This window comes from Felis catus, chromosome X (assembly GCF_018350175.1).
Source record: "Felis catus isolate Fca126 chromosome X, F.catus_Fca126_mat1.0, whole genome shotgun sequence".
Classification (NCBI taxonomy): domain Eukaryota; kingdom Metazoa; phylum Chordata; class Mammalia; order Carnivora; family Felidae; genus Felis; species Felis catus.
This window is the reverse complement of record NC_058386.1, coordinates 78998592-79019251: the sequence shown is the minus strand read 5'-3', so window position 1 is coordinate 79019251 and position 20660 is coordinate 78998592.

The following is a 20660-nucleotide window of genomic DNA, read 5'->3' as shown; positions in this document are numbered from 1 at the left end:
AAATTACTGTAGATCTACATTTTGTGAAAAAATAATACAGAATGATCCTATGTACATTTTACTCGGTTTCACTTAATGGTAATATCTTACACAACAGGGGTGCCTGGCTGGCTCAGTCAGAAGAGGATACAACTCTTGATCTAAGGTCATGGTTTTGAGCCCCACATTAGGTGTAAAGATTAATTAAAAACAAAGTCTTACAAAATTATAGTACAATGGCACAACCAAGTTGTTGACATTGACACAATCCACCGATCTTAATTCAGATCTCCCCACTTGTACTCTATGTATGAGTTTGGTGGGGCGGGTAAGTGCTTACTGCAATATAATTGTATACTGTGTAAATAAATAGGTACATTTTCACCACAGTCAACTTCAAGAAGAGTTCCATCACCACAAGGGTCTTTCATGTTGCCTTTCTATAATCACAGACATCTCTTTCTTGAACTCCTGAACACTATTCTCTAATCCCTGGCAACCACAAATCATTTCTCAGTTTATAAGTGTCTTTTAAAAATGTTATACAAATGGAATAATACAGTATATAATCTTGTTGGCTTAATTTTTTTCACTCAGAATATCCCTGGAGATTCATCCAAGTCATTGCATGTATTGATAGCTTATTACTTTTTCCTGCTGACTATTGTTTCATGATATGTATATACAACATTTGTTTTTTTTTCTGTTGTTCTTTCACTTAATATTTCTTATTTCTTGTTTTTCAAGATTTATTGAAATCCCAATTAGTTAACATATAGTGTAATAATAGTTTCAGGTATAGAATTTACTGATTCTTCATTTAAATAAAACACCCAGTGCTCATCAAAAGTGCCCTCCTTAATACCCATCACCTACTTAACCCATCTCTTCACACACCTCTCCTCTGGTAGCCATCAGTTTGTTCTCTATGGTTAAGAGTCTGTTTCCTGGTTTACCTCTCTTTTGTTCCCACTATGTTCATCTATTTTGTTTCTTAAATTCCACATATGAGTGAAATAATGTCATTTGTCTTTATCTGAATAACATATTTCACTTAACATAATACTCTCTAGTCCCATCCATGTCCTTGCAAATGACAAGATTTCATTCTTTTTATGGCCAAGTAATATTCCATTGTGTGTGTGTGTGCTCGCTTCGGCAGCACATATATTCCATTGTGTGTGTGTGTATCACCTCTTTTTTTTTTTTTTTTTTACATTTATTTATTTTTGAGAGACAGAGAAATACAGAGCACAAGCAGAGGAGGAACAGAGAGAGAGGGAGACACAGAATCCAAAGCAGGCTCCAGGATCCAAGCTGACAGCACAGAGTCTGATGTGGGGCTTGAACCCACAGACCACGAGATCATGACCTGAGCTGAAGTCGGCCGCTTAACCAACTGAGCCACCCAGGCACCCCCATCCACCTCTTCTTTATCCACTCATCAGTCAATGGACGTTAGGGATCTTTCCATAATTTGGCTATTGTTGATAATGGTACTATAAACATCAGAGTGCATGTATCCCTTTGAATTAATAATTTTGTATCTTTTGGGTAAATACCTAGTCATGCAATTGCTGGATGGTAGAGTAGTTCTATTTTTAAATTTTTGAGGAACTCTCACACTATTTTTCAGAGTGGCTTCATCAGTTTGTACTCCTACTGAAAGTGCAAGAGGGTTCCTCTTTCTCTACATCCTCACCAATACCTCTTGTTTCCTGTGTTGTTGATTTTACCATTCTGACAGGTGTGAAGTGATATCTCATTGTAGTTTTGATTTGTATTTCCCTGATGATGAGTGATTTGAGCATCTTTTCATATGTCTGTTAGACATCTGTATGTCTTCTTTGAAAAAATGTCTATGTCTTATGCCCATTTTTTTTAAAACTAGATTATTTGTTTTTTGGGTGTTAAATTATAAAAGTTCTTTATAGATTTTGGATACTAGTCCTTTATCCTGTATGTAATTTGTAAATATTTTCTCCCATTCCAAAGGTTGCATTTTGGTTTTGTTGATTGTTTTCTTCACGGTGCAGAATCTTTTTTATCTTGATGAAGTCCCAATAATTCCTTTGCTTTTGTTTCCCTTTCCTCTGAAAATGTGTCTAGAAGAAGTTGCTACAGCTAAGGTCAAAGAGGTTGCTGCCTGTGTTATCCTCTATGATTTTGATCATTTCATGTCTCACATTTAGGTCCTTCATCCATTTTGAATTTTATTTTTGTGTATGGTATAAGAAAGTGGTCCAGTTTCATTCTTTTGCATGTTGCTGTTCGGTTTTCCCAACATCATTTGCTGAAAATGCCATCTATTTTCAATTGGATGTTCTTTCAGAAATTGTCAAAGATTAGTTGACCATATAGTTGTGGGTCCATTTCCAGGTTTTCTATTCTGTTCCATTGATGTATGTGTCTGTTTTTGTGACATACCACATTTGTTTAATTATTTACCTGTCAAAAGCTCCTGAGTTGTTTTCTGTTTATTTTCTTATTAGGGACAAGCCTGGTGTAACATTTGTGTACAGATTTTTGAGTGAACAAAATTTCCATTTAAGCAGCAAAAATGTCTAAGACTGACATTCCTGTGTTGTATGGTAATTACATGTTTATTATTATCTTTAAAAATGCTGACCTGTGTTCTGGAATGACTATACCATTTTACTTTGCCATCAGCAATGGGTGACTGTTCCAGTTTTTCTACCTCCTGGCCCGCATTTAATGCTGTCATTATTTATTTTATCCAGTTTGATATATGTATTAATATCCCATTGTGCTGCAAATTTTCATTGCCTAATGGGTAATGAGATGGTTAATTTTGTTTGCAACTTGGCTGCACCATATTACCCACATTTTTGGTCAAAGATTATTCTAGATATTTTTGTAAGACTTTATTTTTTTTTTCTTTTTTCAGGGTGGGGTGGGGTGGATGAGATTAACATTTAATCAGTGGACTTTGAGTAAAGTTGATTTCCCTTCATAATGTAGGTGGGACTCAGTCAATTGGTTGAAAACCTTAATAGAACAGACTGTCCTCCCTGGAGCAAGAGGGAATTTTGTCAGCATTTGAGATTTCAACTGCAGCATTGTTTTTTTTTTTTTCCCCTGGGTCTCTAGCTTCTTTGCCCACTCTGCCAATTCTAGAATTGCCAGACTCTAAAACTGTGTAAACCAATTTCTTAAAATAACTCTTTCTATGTATACACACATCATATTGATTCTGTTTCTCTGGAGAGCCCTAACTAATACAAGTAAAAATGTTGAACATCTTTTCATGTGCTCATTGGACACCTATATATCCTTTTGATGAAATATCTGTTTGTATCTTTTGCTTATTTTCTAATTGGATTTTTTTTACTGTTGCATTTTAAGAGTTCTTTATATATTCCAGATACTAGTCCTTGGTTGGATATGCAATATGTATACATTTTCTCCCAGTCTGTACCTTTTATTTTCAATCTTTTTACAGGTACTTTACAGAGCAAAAGTTGTTAATTTTGATGATGTCCAGTATATCAATTTTTCCTTCTATGGATCATAATTTTGGTACCATGTCTAAGTACTCTTTCCCTAGCTCTAAATTAAAAGATCATTTCCAATGTTTTGTTTCTTAATGTTTTATAGTTTTGAACTTTGCATTTATGTCTCTTACTCATTTGAGTCTATTTTTGAATTAGGGATTAAATTTTTAATTGGTTGCTTCAGCAGCACTTGTTGAGAAGGTTATCTTTCCTCCATTGAGTTGCTTTTCCAAATTTGTGAAAAATCAACTAAGCATCTTTATGTGGGTCAATTTCTAGGTTGTATCGGCTGTTTCTTTGACCTATGTGTCTATCACTATAAAAATTCCATGCTGTTTTGATTACAGTAGCTATATAGTAGGCTTTAATATTGGGTAGAGTATTCCTCCCATTTTAGCTTTATATGTAGCAATTGGGTGTACATGTGTATTAGATGCTTTCCATATAAATTTTAAGTTTGTTCCTATCTGAAACAAAACAAAACAAAACAAAACAAAAGCTTATTAGGATTTTGATAAAAATGGTATTAGTATATAGGTCAATTAAGGAACAATCAACATCTTTACTATGTTGAGTCATCCAATATGCAAACATGGTATGTCTCTCCATTTATTTAATTATTTTTTATTACCTTCATCAGCATTTTATACTTTTCAGCATAAAGATCCTGTACATGTTTTGTTCATTTTATACCTAACAATTTCCTTTATCTTTGTAGTTATTATAAATAGTATTGAATGTTTTTTTAGTTTTTGAATGTAAATGACTTCTTTTTTTTATATGTGTGTTAATTCTGTATCTAACAAGCTTGATAAAATCACATATGAATTCTAAGAGTTTTTTTTTTTTCTTATTAATGTTTGTTTGTTTAGAGAGACAGAGAGAGCCCCCCATAAAAGTTTTTTGTACTATGTTAGTTCTAGGGTTTGTTTGTTTGTTTGGTTGGTTCCTGGTTTGGATGGGGGGTTTTTTGTAGATAATTTTTATCAAATTGAGGAAGCTCCACTCTATTCATAGTGTGAGAGATTTTATCATGAAAATGTGGGGTTGCCAATTTTTTTTTATTTTCCATCTGAATTTCTTTTTGTTAAAGTGTCTGCCTCAATTGATAATATCATATGGTTTTTATTCTTTACATTGTTGATATGGAGAATTAATTGATTTTTGAATATTAAACAAGACCTGTATACCTGGAATAAATCCCACTTGGTCAGGGTGTATAATTCTGTATAATTGTTTTTGTACATTAGTGGATTCAATTTGCTATTATTTTGTTGAGTAACATTGCATTTTTTAAAAAAAATAAATATTTATTTTATTGCTTTTTAAAATTTTATTTAAATCCAAGGTAGTTAACATATAGTGTAGTAATGGTTTCAGGAGTAGAATTTAGTGATTCATCAATTACATATAACACCCAGTGCTCATCCCAACAAGTGCCCTTCTTAGTACACCTCACCCATTTATCCCATCCCCCACCCTCCTCCCCTCCAGCAACCCTTAGTTAGTTCTCTATATTTAAGAGTCTTTTATGTTTGCCTCCCTCTCTGCTTTGCTCTTATTTTTCCTTCTCTTCCCCTATGTTCATCCGTTTTTTTTTCTTAAATTCCACATATGTGTGAAATCATATGGTATTTTTCTTTCTCTGACTGACTTATTTAGCTTAGCATAATACATTCTAGTTCCATCCATGTTGCTCCATATGGTAAGATTTCATTCTTTTTTTTTTAATTTTATTTTTTTTAATTTACATCCAAATAGTTAGCATATAGTGCAACAATGATTTCAGGAATAGATTCCTTAATGCCCCTTGCCCATTTAGCCCATCCCCCCTCCCACACCCCTTCAGTCAAAGGACATTTGGGCTCACTATCAACAATATCTAAATTATGGAAAGATTAACGTTTCATTTATGTTCAGGAGGGATATTGTTTTATAGACTTCCTTTTTTGGAGCACCTGGGTGGTTCAGTTGGTTGAGTGTCCAACTTCAGCTCAGGTCATGATCTCGCAGTTTGTGAGTTTGAGCCCTGCATCGGGCTCTGTGCTGACATCTTGGAGCCTGGAGCCTGCTTCAGATTCTGTGTCTCCCCTTCTCTCTGCCCCTCCCATGTTCATGATCTATCTCTCTCTGTCTCTCAATAATAAATAAACTTTAAAAATTGTTTTAAAGATTTCCTTTTTCAGTGCTATCTTTGTGTAGTTTTGTATCCATGTAATAATGACCTCAAAAGATGAATTGGGAAGTTTTTCTTCATCTTTTATTTTCTGGAATAGGTTGTACAAAATTGGAGTTAATTTTCTTCTAAATACTTTTGTGGAATTCTCCAGTGAAACCATCTGTGCCTGGGAATTTCTTTTGTTGAGGAGCTTTATAATTATACATTCAATTTCTATAATGGTTATAGGACTATTCAGATTGTTTATTTTATTGTTTGAAGTTTAATACTTTGTGGTTTTCAAGCAGTTGGTCCAATTTCTTCTAAGGTGTTGAACTTATGAGTGAATAATTTTTCATAGTATTCTTTCATTATCTTTCTAATGGCTGCAGAAGTTTTAATGATATCCCCTATCTCGGGGCTCCTGGGTTGCTCAGTTGGTTTAGTGTCCAACCCTTGATTTCAGCTCAGGTCATGAGCGCATAGTTCCTGAGATCAAGCCCTGCATAGGGCTCTGTGTTCACAGGGCAGAACTTGCTTGGTCTTCTCTCTCTCCCTTTCTCTCTCTGCCCCTTTTCCCTCTGTGCTTTCTTCTCAAAATAAATAAATAAATATTTACTTTTTAAAAGTTTATTCATTTTTGAGACACAGAGAGAGTGCAAGCGGGGGTGGGGCAAGATAGGGAGGGAGACACAGAATCCAAAGCAAGATTAAGGCTCTGAGCTGTCAGCACAGAGCCTGCCATGGGGCTCAAACTCATGAACCATTAGATCATGACCTGAGCCGAAGTCTCTCCAGCTGAGCCACCCAGGCACCCCCAATAAATACATATTTTTTAAAAATGATATCCCTATCTCATTCTTTTTTTTAATGAAATTTATTGAAAAATTGGTTTCCATACAACACCCAGTGCTCATCACAAAAGGTGCCCTCCTCAATACCCATCAACCACCCTCTCCTCCCTCCCACTCCCCATCAACCCTCAGTTTGTTCTCAGTTTTTAACAGTCTCTTATGCTTTGGCTCTCTCCCACTCTAACCTCTTTTTTTTTCCTTCCCCTCCCCCATGGGTTCCTGTTAAGTTACTCAGGATCCACATAAGAGTGAGACCATATGGTATCTGTCTTTCTCTGTATGTCTTATTTCACTTAGCATCACACTCTCCAGTTCCATCCACGTTGCTACAAAAGGCCATATTTCATTTTTTCTCATTGCCACGTAATATTCCATTGTGTATATGAACCACAATTTCTTTATCCATTCATCAGTTGATGGACATTTAGGCTCTTTCCATAATTTGGCTATTGTTGAGAGTGCTGCTATGAACATTGGGGTACAAGTGACCCTATGCATCAGTACTCCTGTATCCCTTGGATAAATTCCTAGCAGTGCTATTGCTGGGTCATAGGGTAGGTCTATTTTTAATTTTCTGAGGAACCTCCACACTGCTTTCCAGAGCGGCTGCACCAATTTGCATTCCCACCAACAGTGCAAGAGAGTTCCCGTTTCTCCACATCCTCTCCAGCATCTATAGTCTTCTGATTTGTTCATTTTGGCCACTCTGGCGTGAGGTGATACCTGAGTGTGGTTTTGATTTGTATTTCCCTGATAAGGAGCGACGCTGAACATCTTTTCATGTGCCTGTTGGCCATCCGGATGTCTTCTTTAGAGAAGTGTCTATTCATGTTTTCTGCCCATTTCTTCACTGTGTTATTTGTTTTTCGGGTGTGCAGTTTGGTGAGCTCTTTATAGATTTTGGATACTAGCCCTTTGTCCCATATGTCATTTGCGAATATCTTTTCCCATTCCGTTGGTTGCCTTTTAGTTTTGTTGGTTGTTTCCTTTGCTGTGCAGAAGCTTTTTATCTTCATGAGGTCCCAGTAATTCACTTTTGCTTTTAATTCCCTTGCCTTTGGGGATGTGTCGAGTAAGAGATTGCTACGGCTGAGGTCAGAGAGGTCTTTTCCTGCTTTCTCCTCTAGGGTTTTGATGGTTTCCTGTCTCACATTCACGTCCTTTATCCATTTTGAGTTTATTTTTGTGAATGGTGTGAGAAAGTGGTCTAGTTTCAACCTTCTGCATGTTGCTGTCCAGTTCTCCCAGCACCACTTGTTAAAGAGGCTGTCTTTTTTCCATTGGATGTTCTTTCCTGCTTTGTCAAAGATGAGTTGGCCATACGTTTGTGGGTCTAGTTCTGGGGTTTCTATTCTATTCCATTGGTCTATGTGTCTGTTTTTGTGCCAATACCATGCTGTCTTAATGATGACAGCTTTGTAGTAGAGGCTAAAGCCTGGGATTGTGATGCCTCCTGCTTTGGTCTTCTTCTTCAAAATTACTTTGGCTATTCGAGGCCTTTTGTGGTTCCATATGAATTTTAGGATTGCTTGTTCTAGTTTCGAGAAGAATGCTGGTGCAATTTTGATTGGGATTGCATTGAATGTGTAGATAGCTTTGGGTAGTATTTACATTTTGACAATATTTATTTTTCCAATCCAAGAGCAGGGAATGTCTTTCCATTTCTTTAAATCTTCTTCAATTTCCTTCATAAGCTTTCTATAGTTTTCAGCAGACAGATCCTTTACATCTTTGGTTAGATTTATTCCTAGGTATTTTATGCTTCTTGGTGCAATTGTGAATGGGATCAGTTTCTTTATTTGTCTTTCTGTTGCTTCATTGTTAGTGTATAAGAATGCAACTGATTTCTGTACATTGATTTTGTATCCTGCAACTTTGCTGAATTCATGTATCAGTTCTAGCAGACTTTTGGTGGAGTCTATCGGATTTTCCATGTATAATATCATGTCATCTGCAAAAAGCGAAAGCTTGACTTCATCTTTGCCAATTTGGATGCCTTTGATTTCCTTTTGTTGTCTGATTGCTGATGCTAGAACTTCCAGCACTATGTTAAACAGCAGCGGTGAGAGTGGGCACCCTTGTCGTGTTCCTGATCTCAGGGAAAAAGCTCTCAGTTTTTCCCCATTGAGGATGATGTTAGCTGTGGGCTTTTCATAAATGGCTTTTATGATCTTTAAGTATGTTCCTCCTATCCCGACTTTCTCAAGGGTTTTTATTAAGAAAGGGTGCTGGATTTTGTCAAAGGCCTTTTCTGCATCAATTGACAGAATCATATGGTTCTTCTCTTTTTTTGTTAATGTGATGTATCACGTTGATTGATTTGTGAATGTTGAACCAGCCCTGCGTCCCAGGAATGAATCCCACTTGATCATGGTGAATAATTCTTTTTCTATGCCGTTGAATTCGATTTGCTAGTATCTTATTGAGAATTTTTGCATCCATATTCATCAGGGATATTGGCCTGTAGTTCTCTTTTTTTACTGGGTCTCTGTCTGGTTTAGGAATCAAAGTAATACTGGCTTCCTAGAATGAGTCTGGAAGTTTTCCTTCCCTTTCTATGTCTTGGAATAGCTTGAGAAGGATAGGTATTATCTCTGCTTTAAACGTCTGGTAGAACTCCCCTGGGAAGCCATCTGGTCCTGGACTCTTATTTGTTGGGAGATTTTTGATAACCGATTCAATTTCTTCGCTGGTTATGGGTCTGTTCAAGCTTTCTATTTCCTCCTGATTGAGTTTTGGAAGAGTGTGGGTGTTCAGGAATTTGTCCATTTCTTCCAGGTTGTCCAATTTGTTGGCATATAATTTTTCATAGTATTCCCTGATAATTGTTTGTATCTCTGAGGGATTGGTTGTAATAATTCCATTTTCATTCATGATTTTATCTATTTGGGTCATCTCCCTTTTCTTTTTGAGAAGCCTGGCTAGAGGTTTGTCAATTTTGTTTATTTTTTCAAAAAACCAACTCTTGGTTTTGTTGATCTGCTCTACAGTTTTTTTTAGATTCTATATTGTTTATTTCTGCTCTGATCTTTACTATTTCTCTTCTTCTGCTGGGTTTAGGCTGCCTTTGCTGTTCTGCTTCTAGTTCCTTTAGGTGTGCTGTTAGATTTTGTATTTGGGATTTTTCTTGTTTCTTGAGATAGGCTTGGATTGCAATGTATTTTCCTCTCAGGACTGCCTTCGCTGCGTCCCAAAGCATTTGGATTGTTGTATTTTCATTTTCGTTTGTTTCCATATATTTTTTAATTTCTTCTCTAATTGCCTGTTTGACCCACTCATTCGTTAGTAGGGTGTTCTTTAACCTCCATGCTTTTGGAGGTTTTCCAGACTTTTTTCTGTGGTTGATTTCAAGCTTCATAGCATTGTGGTCTGAAAGTAAGCATGGTATAATTTCAATTCTTGTAAACTTATGAAGGGCTGTTTTGTGACCCAGTATGTGATCTATCTTGGAGAATGTTCCATGTGCACTCGAGAAGAAAGTATATTCTGTTGCTTTGGGATGCAGAGTTCTAAATATATCTGTCAAGTCCATCTGATCCAATTTCTCATTCAGGGCCCTTGTTTCTTTATTGACCGTGGGTCTAGATGATCTATCCATTTCTGTAAGTGGGGTGTTAAAGTCCCCTGCAATTACCACATTCTTATCAATAAGGTTGCTTATTTTTATGAGTAATTTTTTATATATTTGGGGGCTCTGGTATTCGGCACATAGACATTTATAATTGTTAGCTCTTCCTGATGGATAGACCCTGTAACTATTATATAATGTCCTTCTTCATCTCTTGTTACAGCCTTTAATTTAAAGTCTAGTTTGTCTGATATAAGTATGGCTACTCCAGCTTTCTTTTGGCTTCCAGTCGCATGATAAATAGTTCTCCATCCCCTCACTCTCAATCTAAAGGTGTCCTCAGGTCTAAAATGAGTCTCTTGTAGACAGCAAATAGTTGGGTCTTGTTTTTTTATCCATTCTGATACCCTATGTCTTTTGGTTGGCGCATTTAATCCATTTACATTCAGTGTTATTATAGAAAGATACGGGTTTAGAGTCATTGTGATGTCCGTATGTTTTATGCTTGTAGTGATGTCTCTGGGACTTTGTCTCACAGGGTCCCCCTTAGGATCTCTTGTAGGGCTGGTTTAGTGGTGACAAATTCCTTCAGTTTTTGTTTGTTTGGAAGACCTTTATCTCTCCTTCTATTCTAAATGACAGACTTGCTGGATAAAGGATTCTTGGCTGCATATTTTTTCTGTCCAGCACCCTGAAAATCTCGTGCCAATTCTTTCTGGCCTGCCAAGTTTCAAAAGAGAGATCAGTCATGAGTCTTATAGGTCTCCCTTTATATGTGAGGGCACGTTTACGCCTTGCTGCTTTCAGAATTTTCTCTTTATCCTTGTATTTTGCCAGTTTCACTATGATGTGTCGTGCAGAAGATCGATTCAAGTTACGTCTGAAGGGAGTTCTCTGTGCTTCTTGGATTTCAATGCCTTTTTCCTTCCCCAGTTCAGGGAAGTTCTCAGCTATTATTTCTTCAAGTACCCCTTCAGCACCTTTCCCTCTCTCTTCCTCCTCTGGGATACCAATTATGCCTATATTATTTCTTTTTAGTGTATCACTTTGTTCTCTAATTTTCCCCTCATACTCCTGGATTTTTTTTATCTCTCTTTTTCTCAGCTTCCTCTTTTTCCATAACTTTATCTTCAATCACCTATTCTCTCCTCTGCCTCTTCAAGCAGAGCTGTGGTGGTTTCCATTTTGTTATGCATTTCGTTTAAAGCGTTTTTCAGCTCCTCGTGACTGTTCCTTAGTCCCTTGATCTCTGTAGGAAGAGATTCTCTGCTGTCCTGTATACTGTTTTCAAGCCCAGCGATTAATTTTATGACTATTATTCTAAATTCACTTTCTGTTATATTATTTAAATCCTTTTTGATCAGCTCATTAGCTGTTGTTATTTCCTGGAGATTCTTCTGAGGGGAATTCTTCTGCTTGGTCATTTTGGATAGTCCCTGGCATGGTGAGGACCTGCAGGGTGCTTCCCCTGTGCTGTGGTGTATAACTGGAGTTGGTGGGCGGGGCCGCAGCCAGACCTGATGTCTGCCCCCAGCCCACTACTGGGGCCACAGTCAGACTGGTGTGTGCCTTCTCTTCCCCTCTCCTAGGGGCGTGATTCACTGTGGGGTGGTGTGGCCCGTCTGGGCTACTTGCACACTGCCAGGCTTGTGATGCTGGGGATCTGGTGTATTAGCTGGGGTGGGTAGGCAAGGTGCATGGGGGCAGGAGGGGCAGGCTTAGATAGCTTCTCCTTAGGTGATCCACGTCAGGAGGGGCCCTGTGGCAGCGGGAGGGAGTCAGATCTGCTGCTAGAGGTTTGGCTCCGCAGAAGCACAGAGTTGGGTGTTTGAGGGGAGCAAGCAAGTTCCCTGGCAGGAACTGGTTCTCTTTGGGATTTTGGCTGGGGGATGGGCGGGGGAGATGGCGCTGGCGAGCCTTTGTTCCCCACCAAACTGAGCTCTGTTTTCAGGGGGCTCAGCAGCTCTCCCTCCCTTTGTCCTCCAGCCTTCCCGCTTTCCAAGCATAGCTGTTAACTTGTGACCTCCCAGAGGCTAAGTCGCGCTTGTTGTGGGAACACAGTCCGTCAGGCCCCTCCGCTTTTGCAAGCCAGAATCGGGGGCTCTGCTTGGCCGGCAAGCCGCCCCTCCGCCCCGGCTCCCTCCCGCCAGTCCGTGGAGCGCGCACCCCCTCGCCGCCCTTCCTACCCTCTTCCGTGGGCCTCTCGTCTGTGTTTGGCTCCGGTGACTCCGTTCTGCTAATCCTCTGGCGGTTTTCTGCGTTATTTAGGCAGGTGTAGGTGGAATCTAAGTGATCAGCAGGACGTGCGGTGAGCCCAGCCTCCTCCTAAGCCGCCATCCCTATCTCATTCTTGAAATCGATAATTTTTGTCTTCTCTCTCCCGCTCTCTCTCTCCTTTTGTGTTTGTCAGTCCTGCTAAAGGGTAATCAAATTTACTGGTTTTTTTGAAGAACCAGTTATTTGTTTCCTTGTTTCATTTTCTTCTTTTATTTTTATTGATGCCTGATCCTATTTTTATTTCCTCCCTTTCACTTGCTACATATTTATTTTCCTATGCTTTTGTTTGTTTCTTGACATAGAATCTTAATTTTTCATTAGAAATATTTCCTGGTTTCCAACATAAGGATTTAGTGTTAAAATTGTTCTGTCAGAACTGCTTTAGAGGCATCCTGAAACTATTGATATGTTGGATTTTAATTGTTATTCAATTCTATGTATTATTTTTATTGCATTGAAGCTTCCTCTTTGACCAAAAGATCAGTTAGAAGTATATTTTTAAACTTACAAATGCTTCTAATTTTCTTGGTATTTTTTAAATTTGATATTATAATGGTCACAGAACACACTGTGTATTATTTCAATTATTTTAATTTCTTTGAGTTTCATTTTTATGGGCCATAATATAGAGTATCTTCATGTATTTTCTGTGGACTATTGAAAAAATTGTATATTCTGCTGTTGGATGTAGTGGTATGTATATATATTAATATGTACTAATATATTATGATATATTAATATATCATATACACATTTAATTATATATCAATACAATTATATTAATTATATCAATTAATATATATTACATATAATATTCATATATTATATAATATTTGTTTATTATTATATATTATTGATATAGATTAATTAATATATCAGAATGTTAGTATCATATACATACATATATAATAGATCTTACTGCTTCATTACATTATTCAAGTATTTCCATTATTCATTTTCTATCCAGTTATTCTATCAATTTCTTAGAGGAGTATGTCAATGTCCATAACCATAAATTTGGATTTTTCTATTTCTCATTTCAACTCTATCAAGTTTGCTTCATGTATTTTGTTTCATGTATCCATGTTGTTTGGTGGGCACACAATGAAGATGGTTAAGTCTTTATAGTAGGTTAATTTTTTATCATTATAAGATATTCTTCTTTGTCTTTAATCATGTTCTTGCTCTAACATCTACTCTGATATCCATATACTTATTACTTTTTATATTAATGTTTGCATCATCATATATATATTTTAACATCTTTTTAAAAAAAAAGTTTATTTATTTTGAGAAAGAGAGAGAGAGCATGCAAGTAGGGTAGGGGCAGAGAGAGAGTGAGAGAGAATCTGAAGCATGCTTCAGACTGCAAAGCCCAACATGGGACTTGATCCCACAACCACAAGACCATGACCTGAGTTGAAACTAAGAGTCAGACACTTAACCAACTGAGCCACCCAGGAGCCTCTAAATCTTTTTACTTTAAACTTATTTATGTTATTATATTTGAAGTCAATGTCTTATAAAAATTATATTCTGTTTTGTTTTTATTTATTTACTCTGCTAATTTCTTTTAATTAATTATTAAATAAATTATTAAATTATTATTATTTATTAATTAAATTAATTAATTTTAATTAATTAATAATAATCTTAAATTATTCTTAAATAAATTAAGCATTTAAATAATTTATATGCAATGTGATTATTGATATATGAGCATTCAAAACCTCCAGTTATATTACTTGATTTTTTGTTTCCCTTAGTTCTTCTTCTTCTAGTTTGCTTATTGTGCCTTCCTGTGAGTTGCATGAACATTTTTCATATCATCTTGATTTATTTATAATGTTTTAAGATATAATGTTTCATATGGTTTTCTAAAAGGTTTCTCTAGTTAGTACAATATACATATGTAACTCATCATGATCTACCAGTATTGATATTTTACAATTTTCAGTAAGATATGAAAATCTTATTTCTATTTATGTACTTTGACTTATTACTCCCCAATTTTAAATTAATTTATCTTAAATATTTCCTCTAAATAGACTGAGCACCATATCAGATGGTGTTATAATTTCTATTTCAATCATTAAATATGATTTAAGAAAATCATAAGAAAATATTATTTAAGAAAATCATAAGAATAGTTTATTCCAGTTACTCCTCCTTTTACTCAATCCAATATACTATTTTTCTTTTTCCTGAAGTTGTAGGCCTTCTGTTATTATACCCTTTCTGTTTAGATACTTCCATTTACCCATTCTTGTTGGCAGGTTTACTGCCAACGAATTAATTTTTCTTCATTTGAAAAGGTCTTTATTTCAAATCCTTCTTTCCTTAAAGATATTTTTTCTGTATATAAAATTCATAGTTGACAGAAATTTCCTTCTAGTATTTGAAGAAAGCAGTTGTTCCTTTGACACCTTTGGCCCAGCGGTGTATACAGTGGGAGAACAGATCTAGGGTGCAGACTTGGACAAGACCAGAAAAGGGCTCAAAGAACATGGGAAGGGAATTTGGGGATACTGAATAACAAAGAGTCTTCTAAAAGATATTTCACGAATTTGGTGGGAACCTCCCCTTGGTCACATATGCTCTTTACTCTGTGGGAGTGGAAGGGCAGAAGGAGTGCTAGAGTGAGGCCCTTTAAAGCATAGTTTCCTCAGCAGGGGTCATTCTTGCCAGGGTTTAAGGGCAATACAACAGCTATGAAAAAATACAGTTTGCACAGTTATAAATAACTTAGTGCATCCATATGATTTAGTTATTGAAAAGAAAGACAATTTCTACATGTATTGACACAAATAGCAATGGTACATGGTTAAGTAAAGTAATACATATAATTTTTGTCAAAACAAAATTAAAACATTACATATACACGTTTGTACAATTTTGTGTAAGTATAAGGGAAAAACGCTGAGTAACTTTTAGCATTGCTTATCTGAGAAGGCATGAGATTGAAGAAAATATTTTATCTTTTTCAGCTTTATTGAGGTATACTTAATATGTAAAAATTGCATGAATTTAATATATATTTTGATGATATAAGATGTATACACACACTCATGATACCATCACCAAAATGAAGGTAATAAACATCCCCATCTCATGCTAAATATTTATACCATAAAAAATGGTGGGGCATAAATGTTTTTGGAGGTAATGGAGATTTTTTATATACCCCTCTATGTTTTTATATATTTGTTAGAGTAAGCATATATTATTTTTTGGAAATTAAAATATAATATATTTTGATAATGTCAAAAAACATGTATTGATTACCTACTATGTACCATGTACTAGTAAGTGTCAAATAAAGCCTCATCCCATTTTTTGCTCACCACAGTCATCCAATAAAGAAAACTGTTGTTTCAAGAGATGAAATTATTTGCTCAAAGTCACTTAGCTAGTAAATGAAGAACCAGCTCAACCATAAGTCTCCTGAACCTAAGTCCACTACTCTTTCTTCAATTTTACCACAATTTATTTCAAAATTAAAGAGTAATGCTAGAGAAGTATTTTCTACATATGATTTGGATCTATTTGCCCCTAATTCTGACCAACTTTCTAGACCACTCTATGACTTTCCAACCAGTAATATACAATTTAGTGATTTATAATCCTAATTATATCACAATTTGGACACTGCTCTTTTTGTGACTTGTTTGCATGTTAATTTTTATTTCCAGGCTTGACTGTAAAGATGATATGATGCACAGTTCACTTAATTTGGCGCATTATGTTGTTGCAGTGCAAAAGGGAAGTGTGAAGGAATCCTAGGGCACTGAGGCAAGAGCTAGATGAAAGCTTATGACTAAGATGCGAGAAGGCCATTTATTCAATAATGTTCTAGTGGCCTGTACTGTGGTGTGAATTCGTGGTAGTGACATTTCACTGAATCACATATATGAGATACATATATTGACAAACTGGAAGACTAAGAGACAAAATAGTACTTTATGATTCAATGAAGTATGTTCATATATATCTCATTTCATTCTCACAACTACCCTGCAATATAAATGTGTTAGCTCCTATTTATGTATGACTAAACTGAGAATCATAGAAGTTAAGTAACTTTAAACTCTTTTTTTTTGGGGGGAGCACCATCCTCCAAGATGCAGTATCACTTTATTTGTTTAATGTTTGTTTGTTTATTTATATATTTTATAATTTTATTTTTTATTTTTTAAAATTTACATCCAAATTAATTAGCATAGAGGGAAACAATGACTTCAGGAGTAGATTCCTTAATGCCCCAAACCCATTTAACCCATCTCCCCTCTCACTACCCCTTCAGCAACCCTCAGTATGTTCTCCATATATATGAGTCTCTTCTGTTTTGTCCCCCTCCCTGTTTTTAAATTATTTTTGTTTCCCTTCTCTTATGTTCATCTGTTTTGTCTCCTAAAGTCCTCATATAAGTGAAGTCATATAATTTTTGTCTTTCTCTGACTGACAAATTTCATTTAGCATAATACCCTCCAGTTCCTTCCATGTAATTGCAAATGGCAAGATTTCATTCTTTTTGATTGCCGAGTAATACTCCATTGTATATGTATACCACTTCTTCTTTATCCATACATCAATTGATGGACATTTGGGCTCTTTCCATACTTTGGCTATTGTTGATAGTGCTGCTATAAACATTGGGGTGCATATGTCCCTTCAAAACAGCACACCTGTATCCCATGGATAAATGCCTAGTAGTGCAATTTCTGGGTCGTAGGGTACTTCTATTTTTAGTTTTTTGAGGAACCTCCATACTTTTTTCCAGAGTGGCTGCACCAGCTTGCATTCTCACCAACAATGCAAAAAAGATCCTCTTTCTCCACATCCTTGCCAACATCTGTCATTGCCTGAGTTGTTAATGTTAGCCATTCTGACAGGTGTCAGGTGGTATCTCATTGTGGTCTTGGTTTGTATTTCCCTGATGATGAGTGATGTTGAGCACTTTTTCATGTGTTGGTTGGCCATCTGGATGTCTTCCTTGGAGAAGTGTCTATTCATGTCTTTTGCCCATTTCTTCACTGGATTATTTGTTTTTTGGGTGTGGAGTTTGATAAGTTCTTTTTAGATTTTGGGTACTAATCCTTTATCTGATATGTCATTTGCAAATATCTTCTCCCATTCTGTCCGTTGCCTTTTAGTTTTGCTGATTGTTTCCTTCGCTCTGCAGAAGCTTTTTATTTTGGTGAGGTCCTAGTAGTTCATTTTTGATTTTGTTTCCCTTGCCTCTGGAGACGTGTTGAGTAAGAAGTAGCTGGGGCCAAAATCAAAGAGGTTTTTGCCTGCTTTCTCCTTGAGGATTTTGGTGGCTTCCTGTCTTACATTGAGTTCTTTCATCCATTTTGAGTTTATTTTTGTGTATGGTGTAAGAGAGTGGTCCAGGTTCATTCTTCTGCATGTTGCTGTCCAGTTTTCACAGCAGCACTTGCTGAAGAGACTGTCTTTATTCCATTGGATATTCTTTCCTTCTTTGTCAAAGATTAGTTGGCCTTAAGTTTGTGGGTCCACTTCTGGGTTCTCTATTCTGTTCCATTGATCTGAGTGTTCTTATGCCAGTACCATACTGGCTTGATGATTACATCTTTGTAGTATAGCTTGAAGTCTAGGACTGTGATGCCTCCTGCTTTGGTTTTCTTTTTCAAGATTGTTTTGGCTCTTCAGGGTCTTTTCTGGTTCCATACAAATTTTAGGAATCTTTGCTCTAGCTCTGTGAAGAATTCTGGTGTTATTTTGATACGGATTGCATTGAATATGTAGATTGTTTTGGGTAGTATCGACATTTTAACAGTATTTGTTCTTCCTATCCAGGAGCATGGAATCTTTTTCCATTTCTTTGTGTCTTCTTCAATTTGTTTCATAAGCTTTCTATAGTTTTCAGTGTACAGATTTTTCACCACTTGGTGAGATTTATTCCTAGGTATTTTATGGTTTTTTGTGCAACTGTAAATGGGATCAATTCCTTGATTTCCCTTTCTGTTGTTTCATTGTTGGTGTATAGGTATGCAACTGATTTCTGTGCATTGATTCTATATCCTGCAACTTAGCTGAATTCATAAATCAATGCTGGCAGTTTTTTGGTGGAATCATTTGGGTTTTCCATATACAGTATCATGTCATCTACAAGAGTGAATGTTTGACCTCCTCCTGGCCAATTTAGATGCCTTTTATTTCTTTGTGTTGTATGATTGCAGATGCTAAGACTGCCAATACTATGCTGAATAACAGTGGCGTGAGTGGACATCCCTGTTTTGTTCCTGACCTTGGGGGAAAGCTCTCAGTTTTTCCCCATTGAGGATGATATTAGTGTCGGGTCATTTATATATGGCTTTGATGATCTCGAGTTATGCTCCTTCTATCCCTACTTTCTTGAGGGTTTTTATCAAGAAAGGATGCTGTATTTTTCCAAATGCTTTCTCTGCATCTATTGAGAGGATAATATGGTTTTTGTCTTTTATTGATGTGATGAATCACGTTAATTGTTTTTCGGATATTGAACCAGCCCTGCATCCCAGGTATAAACCCCACTTGGTCGTGGTGAATAACTTTTTAAATATATTGTTGGAGCCAGTTGGCTAATATCTTGTTGAGGATCTTTGCATCCATGTTCATGAGGGAAATTGGTCTATATTTCTCCTTTTTAGTATGGTCTCTTCTGTTTTTGGAATCAAGGTAATGCTCGCTTCATAGAAAGAGTTTGGAAGTTTTCCTTCCAATCTATTTTTTGGAACAGTTTCAAAGGAATAGGTGTTACCTCTTCCTTAAATGTTTGGTAGAATTCCCCTAGAAAGACATCTGGCCCTGGAATCTTGTTTTGTGGCAGATTTTGATTACTAATTCGATTTCCTTACTGTTTATGGGCCTGTTCAAATTTTCTATTTCTTCCTGTTTCAGTTTTCATAGTGTATTTGTTTCTAGGAATTTGTCCATTTCTTCCAGACTACCCATTTTAACGGCATGTAATTTCCCATAATATTCTCTTGTTATTGTTTTATTTCTGCTGTGTTGGTTGTGATCTCTCCTCTTTCATTCTTGATTTTATTTATTTGGGTCCTTTCCTTTTTCTTTTTGATCAGACTAGTGGTTTATCAGTGTTGTTAATTCTTTCAAAGAACCAACTTCTGGTTTCATTGATCTGTTCTAGTGTTTTTTTTTTTTGCTTTCAATAGCATTATTTTCTGCTCTAATCTTTATTATTTCCTGTCTTCTGCTGGTTTTGGGTTTTATTTGCTGTTCTTTTTCCAGATCCTTAAGGCAAAACATTAGGTTGTGTATTTGAGATCTTATTTCCTTCTTTAGGAAGGCCTGGATTGGTATATACTTTCCTCTTATGACTGTGTTTGCTGTGTCCCAGAGGTTTTGGGTTGTGGTGTTATCATTTTCATTGACTTCTATATACTTTTTAATTTCCTCTAACTGCTTGGTTAGCCCATTCATTCTTTAGTAGGATGTTCTTCATTCTCCAAGTATTTGTTACCTTTCCAAATTTTTTCTTGTGGTTTATTTCGAGTTTCATATCGTTGTGGTCTGAAAATATGCACGGTGTGATCTAGATCTTTTTGTACTTACTTAGGGCTCATTTATGTCCCAGCATATGGTCTATTCTGGAGAACTTCACATGTGTACTGGAGAAGAATGTTTATTCTGGCTTTAGGATGAAATGTTCTGAATATATCTGTTAAGTCCTTCTGTTCCAGTGTGTCATTCAAAGCCATTGTTTCCTTGTTTATTTTTTGATTAGATGATCTGCCCACTGATGTGAGTGGGGTGTTGACATCTCCTACTATTATGGTATTACTATGGATGAGTTTCTTTATTTTTGTGATTAATTGATGTATATTACTTGGGTGCAATTAATTGATGTATATATTTGGGTGCTTTCACATTTGGCACATAATTGTTTACAATTGTTAGGTCTTCTTGGTGGATAGCTCCTTGATTATGATATAATACCCTTCTGCATCTCTTGATACAGTCTTTATTTTAAAGTCTATATTGTCTGATGTAAGTATGGCTACTCCAGCTTTCATTTGTTGACTATTAGCATGATAGATGGTTCTCCACCCCCTTATTTTCAATATGAAGGTGTCTTTAGGTCTAAAGTGGGTCTCTTATACACAGCATATAGATGGATCTTGTTTTCTTATCCATTTTGTTACCCTATGTCTTTTGATTGGAACATGGAGTCCATTGACGTTTAGAGTGAGTACTGAAAGATATGAATTTATTGCCATTATGATGCTTGTAGAGTTGGAGATTCTGGTGATGTTCTCTGGTCTTTTCTAATCTTTGTTGCTTTT